Source organism: Chelonoidis abingdonii, chromosome 7 (genome assembly GCF_003597395.2).
Source record: "Chelonoidis abingdonii isolate Lonesome George chromosome 7, CheloAbing_2.0, whole genome shotgun sequence".
Classification (NCBI taxonomy): domain Eukaryota; kingdom Metazoa; phylum Chordata; order Testudines; family Testudinidae; genus Chelonoidis; species Chelonoidis abingdonii.
In genome coordinates, this window is record NC_133775.1 from 18,534,441 (window position 1) to 18,551,622 (window position 17,182).

The 17,182-nt window shown below is 44.9% G+C and overlaps 1 protein-coding gene across 1 annotated transcript in view; it reads left to right on the forward strand.

The window, feature by feature from the left end:
* The first annotated feature begins 17,062 nt into the window (after positions 1-17,062).
* ROR1 (receptor tyrosine kinase like orphan receptor 1) overlaps positions 17,063-17,182 on the forward strand; it is a 252,747-nt gene continuing 252,627 nt past the window's right edge. The window contains exon 1 of the mRNA XM_075067661.1: positions 17,063-17,140. The gene's annotated coding sequence lies outside the window, so the exon portion shown is untranslated. The remainder of the gene's footprint in view (positions 17,141-17,182) is intronic.

Below are 17,182 nucleotides of genomic sequence, written 5' to 3' on the forward strand. Positions count from 1 at the left end.
CCACCAAAAAATGAGGTTTTAATGAACTAGCATTTTCTAACCAAAAAAAAAAATCACCTAGAAATTGCAACCACTTCTTCTCTTTGGCACTAGATCTGGCTCAGCTCCTCCCATGCCTCACCACCACCAGAAAGATAGTCTTTTTTTAAAAAAAGACAGTTCCATTGGCCTCAGGATCTGGGATTTACAGTTAAGGTAATTCATCTTTTGGTCCCTAAGTGTCTCACAGGGAAGGAGTGAAGTTATGAGCCAGAAGGAAATCTGCCAAAGCAGAGTGGAAAAGGATAGAGGAGGGAGTATAAAACAAAAGGGCATCTTATCAGGCTGGAAAGAGTTTACTATTCAAGTACATCAAGGGTCTGTGTTAGAGCTCTGATAATATACCAGGTTATTTTTATAAATTTAGATTACAGTAACGTGGTATTGTATGCATGATTTCTATATTTGCAGATGATTCTTTGTAATTAAAATCTCCACATACTGAGGCAATGTGTGATCCCTGGTAAACAAAGGAGACAAAGCTGGAACTCTAGCTGTATGAAAGCCTCTTTGGTTGTCTGTAGTTGGAAGCTATTTTCTTCAAAAAGCATCCTCTGTTTAAGGAGGATTGTGATTCCATATATCGTGGCACTCCACATCCAAATTTCTAAGGGCAATCTCTTTTCATGTTGTTTTTTACAGGTGACAGGCCATTACCTCTCGTCTAAGTAGGTGTTTCTAGATATGAATGAAGAATGTGTATTTGAATTTCTGAATGCATCTGTGATGAGGATGTAAGTGACAGGTTGCAGGGCTCTAAACCTTGAAATCGGGTTTGTTAAAGTATTGCAGTTTAAGGGTCCAGTCCTACACTTACTGCTTGTGCTTAATACCCCAAATGGTCCTCACCTGCCAATATTTGCAGAATTCAGTCCTTAATTAGCATCTGGGCTTTGGCTCACCATAATACCATCTGCAACAGAATTTCTGGCAGTGTTTCAGATATACACTTTCATTTTAATACTTCATCTGTTTCCAAGCATACAGAGCTGATTTTTATGCTACCTCCCAGGCAATGTAAGATTTTTTTATTTACTTTTATAAAACAATGGTGATGGATTAAATCATTGCAAACTAAAGATCAGCAAACGAAACTACATGTTAGTGGTTTCAAATTCCCAAACGATGCTTGGGGGGGGGGGGGGGGAGTTCTCATTCCTCCCATCCAGAAGGGAATGAAAAGTCAGTGCTCAATCTGCTATCACAACTTCTACTTCATCCTGGTTATTATAAATGTTTTATAAAAAGTAGCTGAGTGGCATTTTTCAATTTCATAGTGAGGGTTTGAAAGCCACTAACTAGCTAAATATGTGTGCGCATGTGAAACTTATTGCATGATGGATAATAAGGAAACAGGACTTTCATATCTTGCAATATCCCTCCTAGGAGAATGGATTTCTGCTCAGACACATAAATAAAATAAAAATATTTTTAGACAGAACTGAAAATGTTGTTAGGTTTTTCTCATGACATTGCAAAGCGAGAGATCTGAGGTTCCTGGTGCCATGTGTCTGCTGGCAATTGTAGCAAAATTACCTTTTTGGCTGTAGTGAAAGGTCCTAGATTTTTTTTTTCTCTCTCTGCTTCCGATTCATGAAGAATTATGTGCAGTGATTTTACAGCACAGTACTAAATGCAGGGGTGGCTCTGTGTATTTTGCCGCCCCAAGCATGGCAATAAGGTGGCTTTCGGTGGCGTGCTTGTGGGAGGTCCACCAGTCCCGCGCCTTTGGCTTACTCACCACCAAATTGCCGCCAAAACTATGGGACCAGAGGACCTCCCACAGGCATGCCACCAAAGGCAGCCTGACTGCCCCCTCACAGTGGCAGCTTGCTGCCCGAGGCACGCACTTGCTGTGCTGGTGCCTGGAGCAGCCCCTGACTACATGCTCCTCCTATCAGAGTCTGTTTTCGTGTATCTCTCTCCCTCCTTTGTTTCCAGCCTTCTCCCCATTTAGTTTAAAATATTTTCCCAGTCACTTCCTTACATCAACCCATACTGTGGATCACCACTCCCACCCTCCCCGTGTGATAAGTGGTCTGTTCATTCATAAGTACATTACATGGCAATCATCCCCTTCCCCCCACCCTCCACAAGCACATTCATAAAGCTGCTATTCCCCTCTGCCATTGGCACGTGCAAGTCCCTAATGTGGCAGCACAAAGCATCTCTGACTTCTGTTGCCTGGGTCCATCCAGCTCCAGCTGTGGTAGGTGTACTTTCTGGCTGAGTGTACTGACGCTGCAGTCCCTCGCTGTCATAGGTCCATTCAGGGGGAAATGGTTCACCTCTGGATTCAGAAGGATTGGGAGGAGCACAGGAAGCCACAGTAACATGCACAGTACTGATGACACTGGCATCCAAACGAGTCTGTAGATATCTCCAAGGGGATTTCAATCTGCCAAACACATATTCAGCCACCATTTTACATCGCCTGAGCGAGTAATTAAACCACCTTTTGCCAGGTCCTCTGATATCAGGGTACAACTTCATAAGCCCAGGCAAAAGGGGGTATGCAGGGACCCCCAGAACAACAGTAGGGACGGTAACTCTATTTATGATGATTTTATTGGCAGGAATAGTGTCCTAGCCTGTCTGTGATTGTAGACTTTTGATTGGCGAAAAACCCTGGCAGCATGAAATTTCCAGTGCAATCCATGTTGACATTCATAAATCGACCTCTGTGGCTATCAGGGGCAGCTCCAGGCACCAGCTCGCCAAGTGCGTGCTTGGGGTGGCAAGCCACTGGAGGCGCTCTGCCAGTCACCTTGAGAGTGGAAGGCAGGCTGCCTTCGGTGGCCTGTCTGCGGAGGGTCCGCTGGTCCCGTGGCTTCGGCAGACCTCCCGTAGGCATCCCTGCCGAGGGTCCACTGGTCCCGCGGCTTCAGCGCCTGCGGGAGGCCCGCCGAAGCCGCGGGGCCAGCGGACCCTCCGCAGGCAAGCCACTGAAGACAGCCTGCCTGCCGTGCTTGGGGCGGCAAAATGCCTAGAGCTGCTCCTGGTGGCTATGAGAGCCTGATAACAATGGAGCAGTTCTCTCTATAGTTTATGTACTTGGGCTCCTTGAGGAAGGCAAACTATGGGTGCATGAATCCCATTGGTGGCCCCCTGCACAGTATGGAAACCTTCTCTCAAAGCCAGCAATTGCTTCAGGATTTTATGCCCAACACATGGGGTAAACCACACACCCAACTGCCTCAGAAACCTCCACCATCACTTTACCCAGAGTTGACTTTCAAATACCAAACTGGCTGGCAATGCCTTGTAGCAGGCTGGGGTAGCCAGCTTCCAGATAGCTATACCAACCTGCTTCTGGACCAGCATGACTTCCCTTATGCATGTGTGTTTATGCTGGAGGGTTGGGGTAAACTACTCACAGAGCTCCAGAAATGTAGCTTTCTTCATGCAGAAGTTCTGGACACACTGCTGGTCATCTTGAGTCTGCATAACAATGTGATCCCTCCCACCAGTCTGTGCTGGTAGCCCTGGTCCGGGAGCACCAGTTTTCGTGGCATCAGTGGCTATACTAAGTATCATCTGCTGCATCAGCCAGTTTGAGTCTGCCATATCTGAGTCCTCCTCCTGCTCCATCAGAAGCTCTGCCAAAATGGTCACCAGTGCCACTGTCCATTTCCTGACACAAGTGAAAGTGCAAGTAGGAGAACTTCTTCAAACGGTGCTTCGCCATATTGCTGGCTTCGGCTGCTGAGCGCACGCAGACCAAAAGGACAACTTGGCAGGATGAGTTGGCAGCCTGTTCAAACTTCCTGTAACATGCAGGCTGGGAAGTCAAGTTTTCCCAGGCTGCACCACGGTGAAAGGGCTGCAGCAGCCAGATTTTGGGAAAGTCATAGGGAATCTGGGTTCTAGTTGGTTTGACTCAGGTCTATGTAATGCACTGTAGAGGCCAGAGCCCGGGGTTCAAGCCTGGGTTAGAAAATTCTTCACCTAGGATTGACAATCAGTGTAGACACTGTGGCTATCAGGGGCAGCTCCAGGCACCCTAACCCTGGGTCAGCTGACTCAAGTCCCACTGACCCTGGGCTTACTTTGCAGTTAGATATACCCACAGGGCACGTCTGCACCACAGTAAAAAATCACAGCTGGCCCATGTCAGTTGACTCAAACAGTAGTGTAAATGTTTGGGCTTGAGCTAGGACCCTGAATTCCAGCCTGAGCCTGCATGTCTACACTGCAGTTCTATAGCTGCGCAAACCTGAGTCAGCTGATGGGAGCGGGAGTTTTATTGCAGTGTAGACATACCTGTAGAAACTATGCTTTTCTGACTGCACATTTGGTTGCTCTGATTCAAGGCTCTGCAGTAAGGACCTTGTGAACTGGTTTCAGCAGCTCCTCAGCTGATCTGACCCTAAGAGAATGAGAGAGAGAGAGTCTGCCCCCTTCCTAGAGAAGCATGAGAACTAGAAACACCTCTGGCTGGGGTCAGTTTGTAGGCTTTCTTAAAGGGGACATTTTTGTATTAGTTTGGTTTTGGTCTCATCCCTTTAGGATCCTGTACACCCTGGCTGGGAGCTTCTTCAACTCTTATGTAAGCTAGAAAGCTTGTTTCTCTCAACAACAGAAGCTGGTCCACTAAAAGATATCTCACCCACTTTGTTTCTCTAATAAGCTAGTGGGATTTTCAAAAGCACCTAGGTGCCCAAAACTCATTAATTTCAATAAATGTGAGGCACCTGTTGAAAAACACACTAGGCACCTAAATATCTTTAAAATATGACCTTAAGGAACTATCAAGCACTCAAGTCCCCAAAGCTTATCCATATGTATTGCTAAGATTTGTGGGTGTCCTTCTCTGGTTCTCCAAAGGAGTGGGAGACAGATGAATTGGAGAGGGAGCAGCAGAAGAAAAATTAATTCTAGTTTATAAACCTAATGGAATGTTTTTATTCCTTAGATATGGCAGTACAGCTCAGCAGAGGCTGGCTCAAATGACTGTCTCCCAACAGCAAAGCCAACTTCAACTTTCACAGGCTGACAAATGGTCGTGTAAATTACCAAAAATCCAAGACTTCAAGCTTAAAACTTCTCCAATTGTTATCACATGATGCAACTTTAAATCTCTCTTTTGAACAGTATTACATATCCTTTCATTCCCATAAACTTCAGAAAAAGTTGACTGTTCTCACATTTCAGACTGTGACCTAGCTAGCTGGCACTTCCCCCCTCCACTAGTCTGGAGAAGGGAATAATGAAATTCAGACAACAATGACCGAATGTGCTGTGTAGATCTTTCTTCTTACAAAACAAATGAATGCTCCTGGGATCCAAAACACTCCAGGGAACAAAACTTTCAAATCTTGTAGATATAAAATAGTAAGCTTAAGTGGTGACTTCATCTCTTTTATCAGATCAGAAATGTTTTGACAGGCATTGAAATTAAAACCATTTTTTTAAATGATAAATGAATTTAAAAGTCCCATTAAAACAAGTAATTATTAAAATAAAGCCTGTTTTCCAGAAACACTGATGCAAGAGTGGAAAATGCATTTCAGAGCACTACAGAGATGAAAATCTTTATACCCATGGTCATAACTTACAGAACTGATGCTGCTGAATATAAATTTTCTTTTATAATGACCAGAAAAATAAGTTACTTAATATTTGAGTTAAAAAGCAGTGAATTGTACTTGATGTTCTGATTTTGACAAGGGCTTATAGAAAATTGCCATGACTATGCTCAGCGAGGGGCTGACCCTGCAATTTTTGGAGTATTTCTTGTAAGGTGCTGAGCACTCTGAACTCCCATAGAAGTCTATAGGAGTTAGGGCACTCAATACCTTGCCGGATTGTGCTCTACACTTACATAGCAGGAAATATACACTTTACTCCAACATCACTGCTGGTGTGAGTGCAGTTCCAATGAAGTCCACTGTAAATTTAGCTATTTCAATCAAAACTAAAGCAGCCAAAATGTATAAATTCAACAGAGAATTTATGGAGAACTAAACCAAACACTCTGCCTACAAGATTTAGTGTAGCTAAATTGTTATAATTAAATGGGGTATCTACATCATGTTGTCTCCTTGGGGCCTATTCTCTACTCGAGATATGCTGAACTCGCATTGATATCAGCAAGAGATGTATGTGCAGAATGAGTGAACAATGAGATGTTGGATAGCATGCTACGGATCTATAAATCTATCTGATACCTAAAATCTGCCATCTTTTTTGCCCGCCCCCCCACTAACTTCCATGCAAGCTCTGCTCATAGCTCTATGACACAGTTTGTCTTAATTAAGCATCTGAAGGGTGAACTGAAATGCCATTGGAATAAATACTTGTTTGAGGTGCCAACTCCTTGACTGGATCTCTGTGTAGATTCATAAATACATTTAAAAGATGAATGTAAAGGCCTTTTTATTAACCTGCCAAGACACAGATTCAGGAATCTTTATTTCTTCTGCAAGGGTTGTGATGTTCCTGCTCCCCTACATACCAAAGCATTGTACCATTTCTGTTCCTGATGGTAAACCCTTTGAGATCTGCTGATGAAGTGCTAGATAAAAGATAGATATTAATTATTATTGCTTAAGAATATGTTGAGATGCTGCAATGGAACTTCCCTAATTCACACTAATGATTGGAAAAATCCATTGCCAGTGATGGCATTTTGGCAATTGGTGAGTAAATCTCAGATGCCTCAGCCCATACTGTCATGGGTGAACCCACTGACTTCGTGAGCTAGGGCTACTTGCAAAATCTTCTAGCACAGTATCATTTCATAAATCAAGATATTCAACAACATTAGTTCAGTCTCCCAGAAGATTATCTCAGTAACTCACTCCTCTCTGTGCTGTATTGTTGAGGGTTTGGATGCACACTTTTTTTTTTAAAACAAATAAGACGACACACTGGCTCCACTGAAGTCACTAGGCACATTGCCATTGACTTCAGTGGGGTCAGGATTTTGCACCATGTGTTTTGCAGCAGTGTAAACCCAATATTTTAGTTTAGGAAGCCATTACCGCCATCTTTTCAAGCTCCACTTCTACTGATCATGGGAAGGTCAGAGGCAGAGGTGAAAGTAAGCCGGTACAGTACAGCATATCGGCAGGAGCCGGTATGCCATTCTGGACTGGACCTGCTTCCCTAGGCCAGCGATTTAAAGGGCCTGGGGCTCCTGGCAGTGGCTGGAGCCCTGGGCCATTTAAATTGCCACCAGAGCCCCGCTGCCAGAGTCCTGGGGTAGCGGCCACGGGGCTCCAGCAGTGATTTAAAGGGCCAGGGGCTCCCGGATGCCGCTATAGCAGTGGAGCCCCGGGCCCTTTAAATCTCCACTAGAGCCCCGAGCCTGGGGTAGCAGCGGCAGCTGGGAGCCCCTGGGGCTCTGTTGGTGATTTAAGGGACCCGGGGTTTTGCTGCAGTAGCAGAAGCTGGAACCCCTTTTAAATTGCTCGCTAGCCCCGGGGCTCCTAGCCACCTCCACAGCTGGTAGCTCCAGGGGTGATTTAAAAGGCCGGGGGCTCCTGGCTGCCACTATCGCTGCTGGAGCCCCAGGACCTTTAAATCAGGATTTAAAGGGTCCAGGGATTTAAAGGCCCCGCCTCCTGCTCAGGACTCCGGAGTACTGGTAAATCCTTTAAGTTACTTTCACTCCAAGTCAGAGGCAAAACAGCAACAAAATATACACAACATTTCCGTCCCAAGACATCACTAAAAAGCCCGATACATGTAATTGCACATAGGCTAGCTAGATGAACATCTGGAAATATTACCCACATCTTCCTTCACCCTTTCATGCCATTAGTGTAAACCCAATATTTTAGTTTAGGAAAATACGCTCACTTGCCATGTCTTGTTTTAAGTTAATGTTTGTCAAGTGCCCAGCACAATGGGGAACCAGTTCAAACCGGGACCCTAGGGCACCACCACAATACAAAAAAAAAATAAGAGTGATGATCTGCAAACCAATCATGTGATAGCCTCAGCTTCCATTTCTTGACTCTCATTTCACCCCAATATTAATACTATATATTCTTGAGATATTTATCAAATGTAGAGCATACAGGACTTGTGCTATACACAAAATTCCAGTATATTATAATTTATATCACACATGAGGGGGAGAGAGTTGTGGTCTAATTTTTTTGTTGTGTTTTCTGCAGTTTCTTGCCAATTTTCAAAATATTCCAGGCTCACAGACTGGAGTGAGCTAAAGTCCAAGATTATACTGAATACTCTAAATATGGTCTGTTCAGGGCTAGATCCTGTCCTCTCTCTTCTGGTGCATGGCCAGGGTCCAATCTAGCAGTGAAGGAAGTATTGAGTAAAAAAATTGGCTACTGTGCATGGCTGGCACAAATGTGACCCCAAGATAGCATGGCCTGCTAGCTACAAAACAAAGCCATGGCCCCATCTAGATGACACTTGTTTCCCTGCCACATCTCCCTCCACATATACATTCACCCACCTAGCCCACTCCATAGGATCCTGCTTTGTACATAATGATTCAGACAGGGAAGGGTGGTATCATCAGCCAGCATCTGAGCACTGACCGTGCATGACTTGGCCCTCAACAGTGGTGGATCAGCCACTGGGCCGAAGCCCCCAGATCCCAGCCCTGGCAGAAGCTGGGGGTGGCAGGGGAAGCCCTCAGTGCCACCCTGACCCTATCCCCAGCAGAAGCCAGAGGGCAGTAGGGGAAGCCCCAACACTGGGACCCCTGCTATGGCCCTGGGACTGGAGGAGCTCTCAGTACCTAATGCAGCCTCAGGGCTAGGGGAGCTCTCGCTGTGGTGAGGGACAGAGTTTCTCCGGTCTTGGGGGGCGGAATGGGAGAGACCCTGGGTGGAACAGGGAAGGGCCCCAGGGAAGAGGCAGAAAGGGGTGAGGCTGTGGGTGGGATCACATGTAGATGGGGTAGAACAGGGGCAGGACCACAGATGAAAGGGGTAGAGAGGAGCCTTTCACTTGCTCTGGCCCAGGAAACCTTAATCTGCCTCTGGCCCTCAAGTTCAACTACAAAACAATAAATCAAGTACAGTTCATTGTCTGTCCTTCTGCACCTGCTCCTATTAAAAACACCAGCATTGATGCCAATGGCTAAATGAAGGCATTTGATTAAACAAAGGATATTAAATATATAAGGTTAGATGCCTTAATAGTACGGAAAGTGAAGGGAAAGCCTCTGCAATATTGTGTTTTATCATGATAGCCAGTTTGAGCATTGTACTCAAACAATAACAGAAAACTGAAAAACACAGTGCTTGTGTTAAATTATCCTATAATGTTTTAATATAAAAAATAATGTACTCATTTCTCAGATATATATTTGTTTTCTTAAACACTGTCTACATCCGACACTTGTAAGAAATTTAACTTGTTGAAAAGGGGGGAGGGATAGCTCAGTAGTTTGAGCATTAGCTTGCTAAACCCACCATTGTGAATTCAGCCCTTAAGGGGGGTCATTTGGGGATTTAGTTGGAGATTGGTCTTGCTTTGAGCAGGGGGTTGGACTAGATGGTCTCCTGAGGTCCCTTCCAACCCTAATAATCTATGAAAAAGAAAACAGTAATATGTAAGCTTTTATTCTCTGAGCCTAGTCTAGTCATGTTTGATATTTTCAAAACAATCTAGAGGATTTAGACCTATAGTTTCCACTAATTGTAATGGGCTAAATTATTTTTATTGTTTGTGGTGCAGTAGTGCCTCGATGCTTCAATTGGGGATCCTTTTTGCTAGACTTTGTGTGTGTGTGTGTGTGTGTATGTGTGTATGTATATGTGTGTGTGTATATATATATATATATATATATATATATATATATATGTATGTTATAAAAGATAGTCCCTGTCCCAAAGTGTTTACAGTCTAAGCAACGATTTGTGTTTAAATCCTCTAGACTATTTGGAAAATGTCAACCATTGTTTTGTATCTTATACTAGGATTTACAAATCCAAGTAAAAGCCTTGGATTAATACTGCACATGTTTTCTCTCCCTCAATCTTTGGAATTTCCAGAAGCAGAATGAACCTTATCCTAAAATTCTAGATTGTGTAAATGGAAGTTTTGAATGAGCAAAGAACGCTGGATCTGGCCCCAAATGACTGAAACATGTCAATAAAATATGGTATTTATTAGTGAGATAAGGAACTGTGAAGTGGACAATGGATTTGGGAAAGGAAAACAAGGACATTTTTGTAATGTGACATGATCGTAAGAACCAGTTTTGCCAATATCTTTGTAATGTTGCTCTTTTAACGTGTTGTACTTCTGAGAATATTCCCTTACAACATTTTTCTTAGCATCCCCTTGTTAGCTTTATTGTACATGCAAATCATTCCCAGACAGTGGGCTTCTTAGCTCTCTTTTCATTTAAAAAAAATGTGTGTAATGCGTTTTCTCTGCAGGAACCAGTTCTGCAATGATATTAACTACAAGCATTTTGTTGTTTTAAATATATGTAACGTGCATAAGACAGTTGCTTCTGCTCCCCAGAGTGACCCGTCTGAAGTTTTATCTGAGCATTACATCACCATGGAATCCAGTGGATTAGGCAGGAGAAATCTAATCTAATCACTATACCCAAACCAGTGGATTTATGTTTGCCTTGGTTATTCTTTGCCATTATGTACTTATGACTACTCTGTGCTATTGGTTTTTCTTTTTTAATATTTAGTCTAGTGCTTTGCTTATCTAGTTTAGTTTTTGTCTTTAATATATTTTTAGTTCTTCCGCTGTGGCACATTACAGATTTCCTGACTGCAAAATGTTAAGGGAAAAATAGGAAAAATATTTGTATTGACTTCGGAATGCTTCAGATTAAGAGCAGATGTATTCTGTATTCCCAAAACATCATTTTAACTTTCATTTATGTGCTGTGCTGAACTGTCTTCAAGCCAGGAAGTGATTTATATTTGCTAATTTAATGCAGTTTGGTAGACATGCAGCTAAAAATAAGTGTTTCTATGTTTTATTGCTATACATTTATTTGTTCCTCCCTTCACATTGAATATATTTGATCAATTTACTTCATAGATCTCTTTCATATTAAATGCACTGCAGTGATGCCCAACACAATGCCTGAGAGAAGGGTTGTCCAGTGGTTACAGAGCAGACCTGGAGTTCAGTTCCCTGCTCTGTCACAGACTTCCTGTGTAATCTTGGGCAAGTCACTTAGTCTATCTTACCTCCGTGCCTCAGCTTGCCATCTGCAAAATGGGAATAAAAGTACTTTCTTACCTCACAGGGGTGTTGATATTAGGATAAATACATTAAAAGACTGTGAGGTGCTCAGATACAGTGATAATGAGAATCATATAATTACTGAAAATAGATAATGATCATCAATGTTTTATATGCTCATGCAGCCTCCGTATTGTCGTCTTATTAAGAAGACTGATATGGTTTGAGCTAGTCTTTAAATGCCTGTTGCAGATAATAAAGGTATATTATTGTTACCTCTTTTGACCTGCATGGTTAGCCAATATTCGGGGTCTTGTGGGTTGTTTCTGTTAGGAGCAGAAATTGATGATGGAGTCAGGTATTTCTTTGATGCAATCCTGTTTATTTACAAAGTACGTACACAAAGTTCTGTTTATATTAACACAGTAGGAAGCAAACAACAGGAGGCAGTATTTTTGCTCAATATTCCAAGCCTCTTGTTCCAGCCAGCATTCCACTCAAACAGCTCTCTGAATTAGTTTTTTTTCTCAGAATCATGCTACAGGTCCTTCTCTGCCTGTCTCTGATGCTTTCTTCCTGCCTCCTGTGTGTGTGTGTCTATGGCAGGGATTGGCAACCTTTCAGAAGTGGTGTGCCGAATCTTCACTGATTCACTCTAATTTAAGGTTTCGTGTGCCAGTAATACATTTTAATGTTTTTAGAAGGTCTCTTTCTATAAGTCTATAATATATAACTAAACTATTGTATTTAAAGTAAATAAGGTTTTAAAAATGTTTAAGAAGCTTAATTTAAGATTAAATTAAAATGCAGAGCCCCCCAGACTATTGGCCAGGACCTGGGCAGCGTGAGTGCCGCTGAAAATCAGCTTGTGTGCCGCCTTCGGCACACATGCCATAGGTTGCCTACCCCTGGTCTATGGTGTTTCTGACTGCATCTGTCCACACAGAGCTCCAACAAAACAATACTTAGCCCTCTGCATTTGCATTAAGCCCCCATAACTCAGCTCCTGACCAGCGTTGCCAACTTCATGGTTATAACAATGATGCAAATCATGTCCCCTTGGAACTTTATGTTGGCAACAGTGATAAAACCCTAACCCTCCTGGTCTAGGAGCACAGGCCCCCAGCTTGCGATAAAGGAGAATCACCATTAGAGTATAGGTACAGTCACAAAGTCACATTGTGATTTGTTGACTAGACCATTTTTATTATGTGCACAAACTTCCAATGGTGCACAACTGGAGTCTCATCACAAACACCCAAAGAACACTTCTGCCCATTATATTAAGTGTGTGTGTGAGCCAAGGTTTGATGGGTGGTGGAGGAAGGGGAGAGTAAAAAGTGAGTTAAAATGTCACTCCCCACTCCCAAAGTGTAGAGTGATCACATCTCATCTTGCCGGGACAGTTCCCTTTTTAAGCCCTGTTCTGGACGTCCTGATTTGTTTGGCAAAACTGGGCATTTGTCCTGTTTGCTCTTGCTAACTGATCATCAGCTGGCAAGAGCAAATGGGACAAATGCCCAGTTTTGCCAAAAAAGTGGGGTGTGCCCTCCTAGAGGGATGAGGAGGAACATTCAGTGGGGCAAGCACTGATGCCAGGTGGTGGGACTTGGGTCATCAGCAGCAGTGCCAGCCCCAAGTGGCGAGGCTCAGACGAGCAGCAATGCCAGATGGCTCAAGCCAGCCTCATGTGTGGGGGATGCTTAGGCGAGCAGTGACACCAGGTGACTCGGGTGAGTCCCATGCGGGAGGAGTAGGAGGGCCTCGGGCCAGCCATTCATACTGTCTCATTTTCACTTTGGGAAGTATGGTCACTTCACCAAAGTATAAGGCTGCAGTTTGTTTCCTTTTCATGGACATTTAACTCAGCTAGATTGGGAGATATTAAATATATTAATATCTTTTTTTAATAAAATGAGTTGAAAATGGATGCTGGGCTGCATCTGATGCTGAAAAGGCAGTAGGACCTCCAGGGACCTGAGTGTGGGGACAGAGAGAAGGGGTCCAAATAGTCTAGGAAATCTAAAACAACAACAACAAAAAAGAGTGTTAGAAAAATTCACACACAAATATATTCAAATTAGCAGAAGAAAAAGTATGTATAGCTTCCTCCTAACTACTAATCCTGCTTATTCTTTTTACTAGAAACTATTTTTAAGCAGGGCCGCCCAGAGGATCCAGGAGGCCTGGGGTGTTTGGCGGTGCCCCTCCCGCAGAATTGCTGCCGAAGACCCGCAGCGAAAGAAGCTCCAGGGGCCCGGGCCCTGTGAGAGTTTTCTGGGGCCCCCAGAGAGAGAGTGAAAGACCCCGCTCCAGGGCCCAGGGTCTGGGGCAAATTCCCCACTTGCCCCCCCCCCGGGTGGCCCTGTGTTTAAGCATGGGAGAATACACGTGTATAGCCCCACTAGACTATTTTTAAAAGATTTTTTTTTTTTTAAAGATGTAATATTAACCAGCCATCCTGCATTAGTTCTCAGTCACTCCAAGATATACATTGTAGCAAATGGTGTACTTTTCAGGTGTGCTTTTCAGAAAGCAGTCAGCTTTCTGTCATTTTCTCATACATGCCTAAACTATACACTAATAGCCTCCTAACACACACCATCTCATGGATTATTGCTACACTATCTACTAGCTATATAGGACTCATGGTCCACAATGGAATATTGCTTATTCTATTTAGAGCATTGTAGGTTTGTATTTTCCATATACACAGTAGCCTAGCACACTAAAGCCTGTTATACCATAATACTGTGAAATTGCTTAACAGTTTCTAGATGTGTTGTCAGTATTGTTTTGATGTAGAGATTTGAGATTCGTTCTTCTAAAAACACCAAGAGATCTGTAGAAGTGATTTTTGTCTGTCAGTTTGCAGTTGTTCTGGGTCAATTAGGAGATAAAGGTGAAATATCCAGATGGATGCTGCAAGGTTCAATAAAGTAGAAATTCCTTCTCAGGGCAGGCAGAGTCGAACCCATGTTGTTTAGGGTCAGAGACAAAATGACCTTTTCCTGCAGTTGTGAATGAGCTCAGAGGAGATCTTTGTGTCAATTTTGCCTACTCACTTTCAGATAAAACAGCATCCACTGGATCACTAAAAGCCGGTTTTATTTACCATTTTAATTAATAAGATGGAAGAGGGAGTAAATAGCTGCCTCAGTGAAATTTGCAGATGATAATACTGTAAATTGATAGGTGTTCCAAAACCCCTCAAGGGCAGAGAAATCATAAAAAAAAAAAAAAAAAAAAAAAAAAGGTGCCTGGAAAGATTAGGAATATTGGCAGCAATAACAAAATAAAATTCATCCTGGAAAAATATAAATTAATACATCTGGGGAAAATAATCTGGAACATGGATATTCAATGGGAGGGAGATGTTTAGAAAGATGAATGGATTGCAGGCTTGCACTGAATTTGCCACGAGTTACGAGGACAGCAACAAAAAAGCTAATGCAACTTTGGGTTACAAGTGAAGAGCTCTCACACTACTGAATACAGAGGCAGCAGTCCCTTTCTATTTGGCTACTGAGACCTACAAATGTGTATTTAATTCTGGGCACCTCAAGTGCCAGAAAGGTGTTGACAAATGGAAGTGAATTTAGGGAAAGCAACCAAAAAGTAGGATGGGTCTGGAGACAAGATTAAAAACTAAATATGCAGCTTTATTAATAACTAAGGAGGATGCAATAGACATCCACAGGTATCTGAATGTGTAAAACAGACACGAGGATTCAAGGTTGTGAAGGGTAATACAGTGGAGGCTAGCTAGGAGTAGAGATTAAATTCAGTCAAGGGACATTTTGGCTACATATGGATCTATTAGACTTAAGGCCATGCTGGCACTGATATCCTAAGCAATGATAGGACTGAACCTCTCTCCATCATTTCCCACTCCCTTCTCACCAAATCACCCCATACTGCAAGCCACCAGATCTCCTATCGTTGCTGTTTCTTCTCCTTGAAAGTTCTCCTTGCCTTGGCTCAGTTGTGTGCAGGGCTTGCATTTATATCCCAAACATATATCAGAATCCTTTGCCTTAGGATCCTTAGCTTTGAATAGAGGTGACATGTAACTGTTGATAATCAGAGGGAGGGCATAATTTAAAGGTCCTGGAGGTATGTAGCAGAGTTCAGAGCAGGGCATATAAACCCTGGCAGAAATCTCGGAGAGGGACGTGACCCCGTGTGCCTCCCCCTCCCCCTACGAGACACTCTTGGCTTTGAAGTGGATGTTGCAGCAGCTGGTGCAAAGGATTCTAGGGCATATCTGGGCATTAAAGTTGACTGATGTACATGACTAATAGAGAAAACAGGAACCAGATGACAAACCATCCACAGAAAAACTATTTGGGACTAGTTTTGAGTAGTGATCCTGGAAGTCACAGTGATATTTTAGCAGTGCCGCTAAGGCTATGTCTACAGTACCTGCTGGATTGGCGGCTAGTGATCGATCTATTGGGGAATCGATTTATTGTGTCTAGTGTAGATGCGATAAAATCAATTCCCAATCACTCTGCCATTGACTCCAGAACTCCACTGCACGTGAGAGGCGGAAGTGGAGTTGACGGGGGAGTGGCAGCGGTTGACTCGCCGCTGTCCTCATGGCCAGGTAAATTGACCTAAGATATACCAACTTCAGCTACGCTATTCGCATAGCTGAAGTTGTGTATCTTAGGTCGACTCCCCCTCCAGTGTAGACCTAGCCTCAGGATATGGGGCCTTAGGTGGCCAACTGCTTAACCTATGTCCATCTCTGATTAGAGCAAAAGGAAGTACTGGAAACTGCAGAGACATAATTAGAGGGGACAAGGAACAAGAAAGCAGCCAAAGGAAACTATTCTGTGCCAGATTGTTATCCTACGGAGTGTGACCCCCGGGAGTGCCTGGAAGGAAGGCCCAAGGATCACACCAAGGGCCAGGTCCTTCCTGATGCTGTAACCACCCTTCCCTGTCTGATCCACTCCACTCCACTGCACTTCTCCCCTTCCTCAGCACAGCCTTCAGCTGGGGCCAACAGTGAGTTCTCCCAGAGGGGGCAGAGTTCCCCCACAGTTGAGCACTGTGAGGGAGAGAAAACATGCTCCAGCACCCACTCCATCCCTTCACACAGCCACCTCACTGCCCACAATCAGCCCCTGGCTCCTCGCCACAATCCCAATTTTGGATGGCTCCTGGCCCTGGCAAGAAACCAGGAATTGTTTGAAGTCCTGGGGGGCACAGAGACTCACTGGACTAACTGACCCAATAGGTTGAGTCCCTCTCTCGTGGGAGGGGGGAGCAATCTAAGGGGAGGAGGCTCCCGGGCACCCCACGTTCTCCCTCTCCGCAGCGGGGCTGGCACAGTTTTTATAGTAGGGGTGCTGGGAGCCACTGAACCAAACTGTAAACCCTGAATATGATGGAAACCACTTTGAGCCAGGAGGTGCGGCAGCACCCCTAGTTCCAGCCCCTATGCCCTCTCCCCCCTGCCTCCCAGCGCCTTCCCTGTCCCAGGCTCCCCTCGCCGGCCCGGTGCCGACCCTGGGCTGTGGGGCGAGGCTGGACGGGGGCCGCGGGTCTCTCTTGCGGCCAGGACAAGGTTCGCAGGGGCCGGGAGTGACTCGGCGCGGCCGGCAGGGGGCGCTGCTGGGCCAGGCTGGGCCGCCCGCGGGTGGGGGTGCGGGGCCGGGCTCCGAGAGGAGGTTTTGGAAAGTGACAAGTGAGGGGCTGAGGGAGGGAAGCAGCCGCCCCCGCTCAGTGCCCGGCCGGCGTGGGGACGGGCTGGGAGGGCAGAGCCCCCCCCAGCACAGCGCGGCGGGGAGAGCTGGCCCGGGCTGCGGGCGCAGTCCTGCGGATGTCGGAGTAGCGCGATCCGGCTCAGGAATGTCCCGGCCGGGGGGCTGGGCGCGGAGCCTCCCGCCGCTGCTGCTGCTGGTGCACGCGGGGAGCTTGGCGGAGCTCGGGGGCACAGCCCGAGGTAAGACGCGCCGCGGTCCCCGCTCGGCTCCTGGCGCCGGGC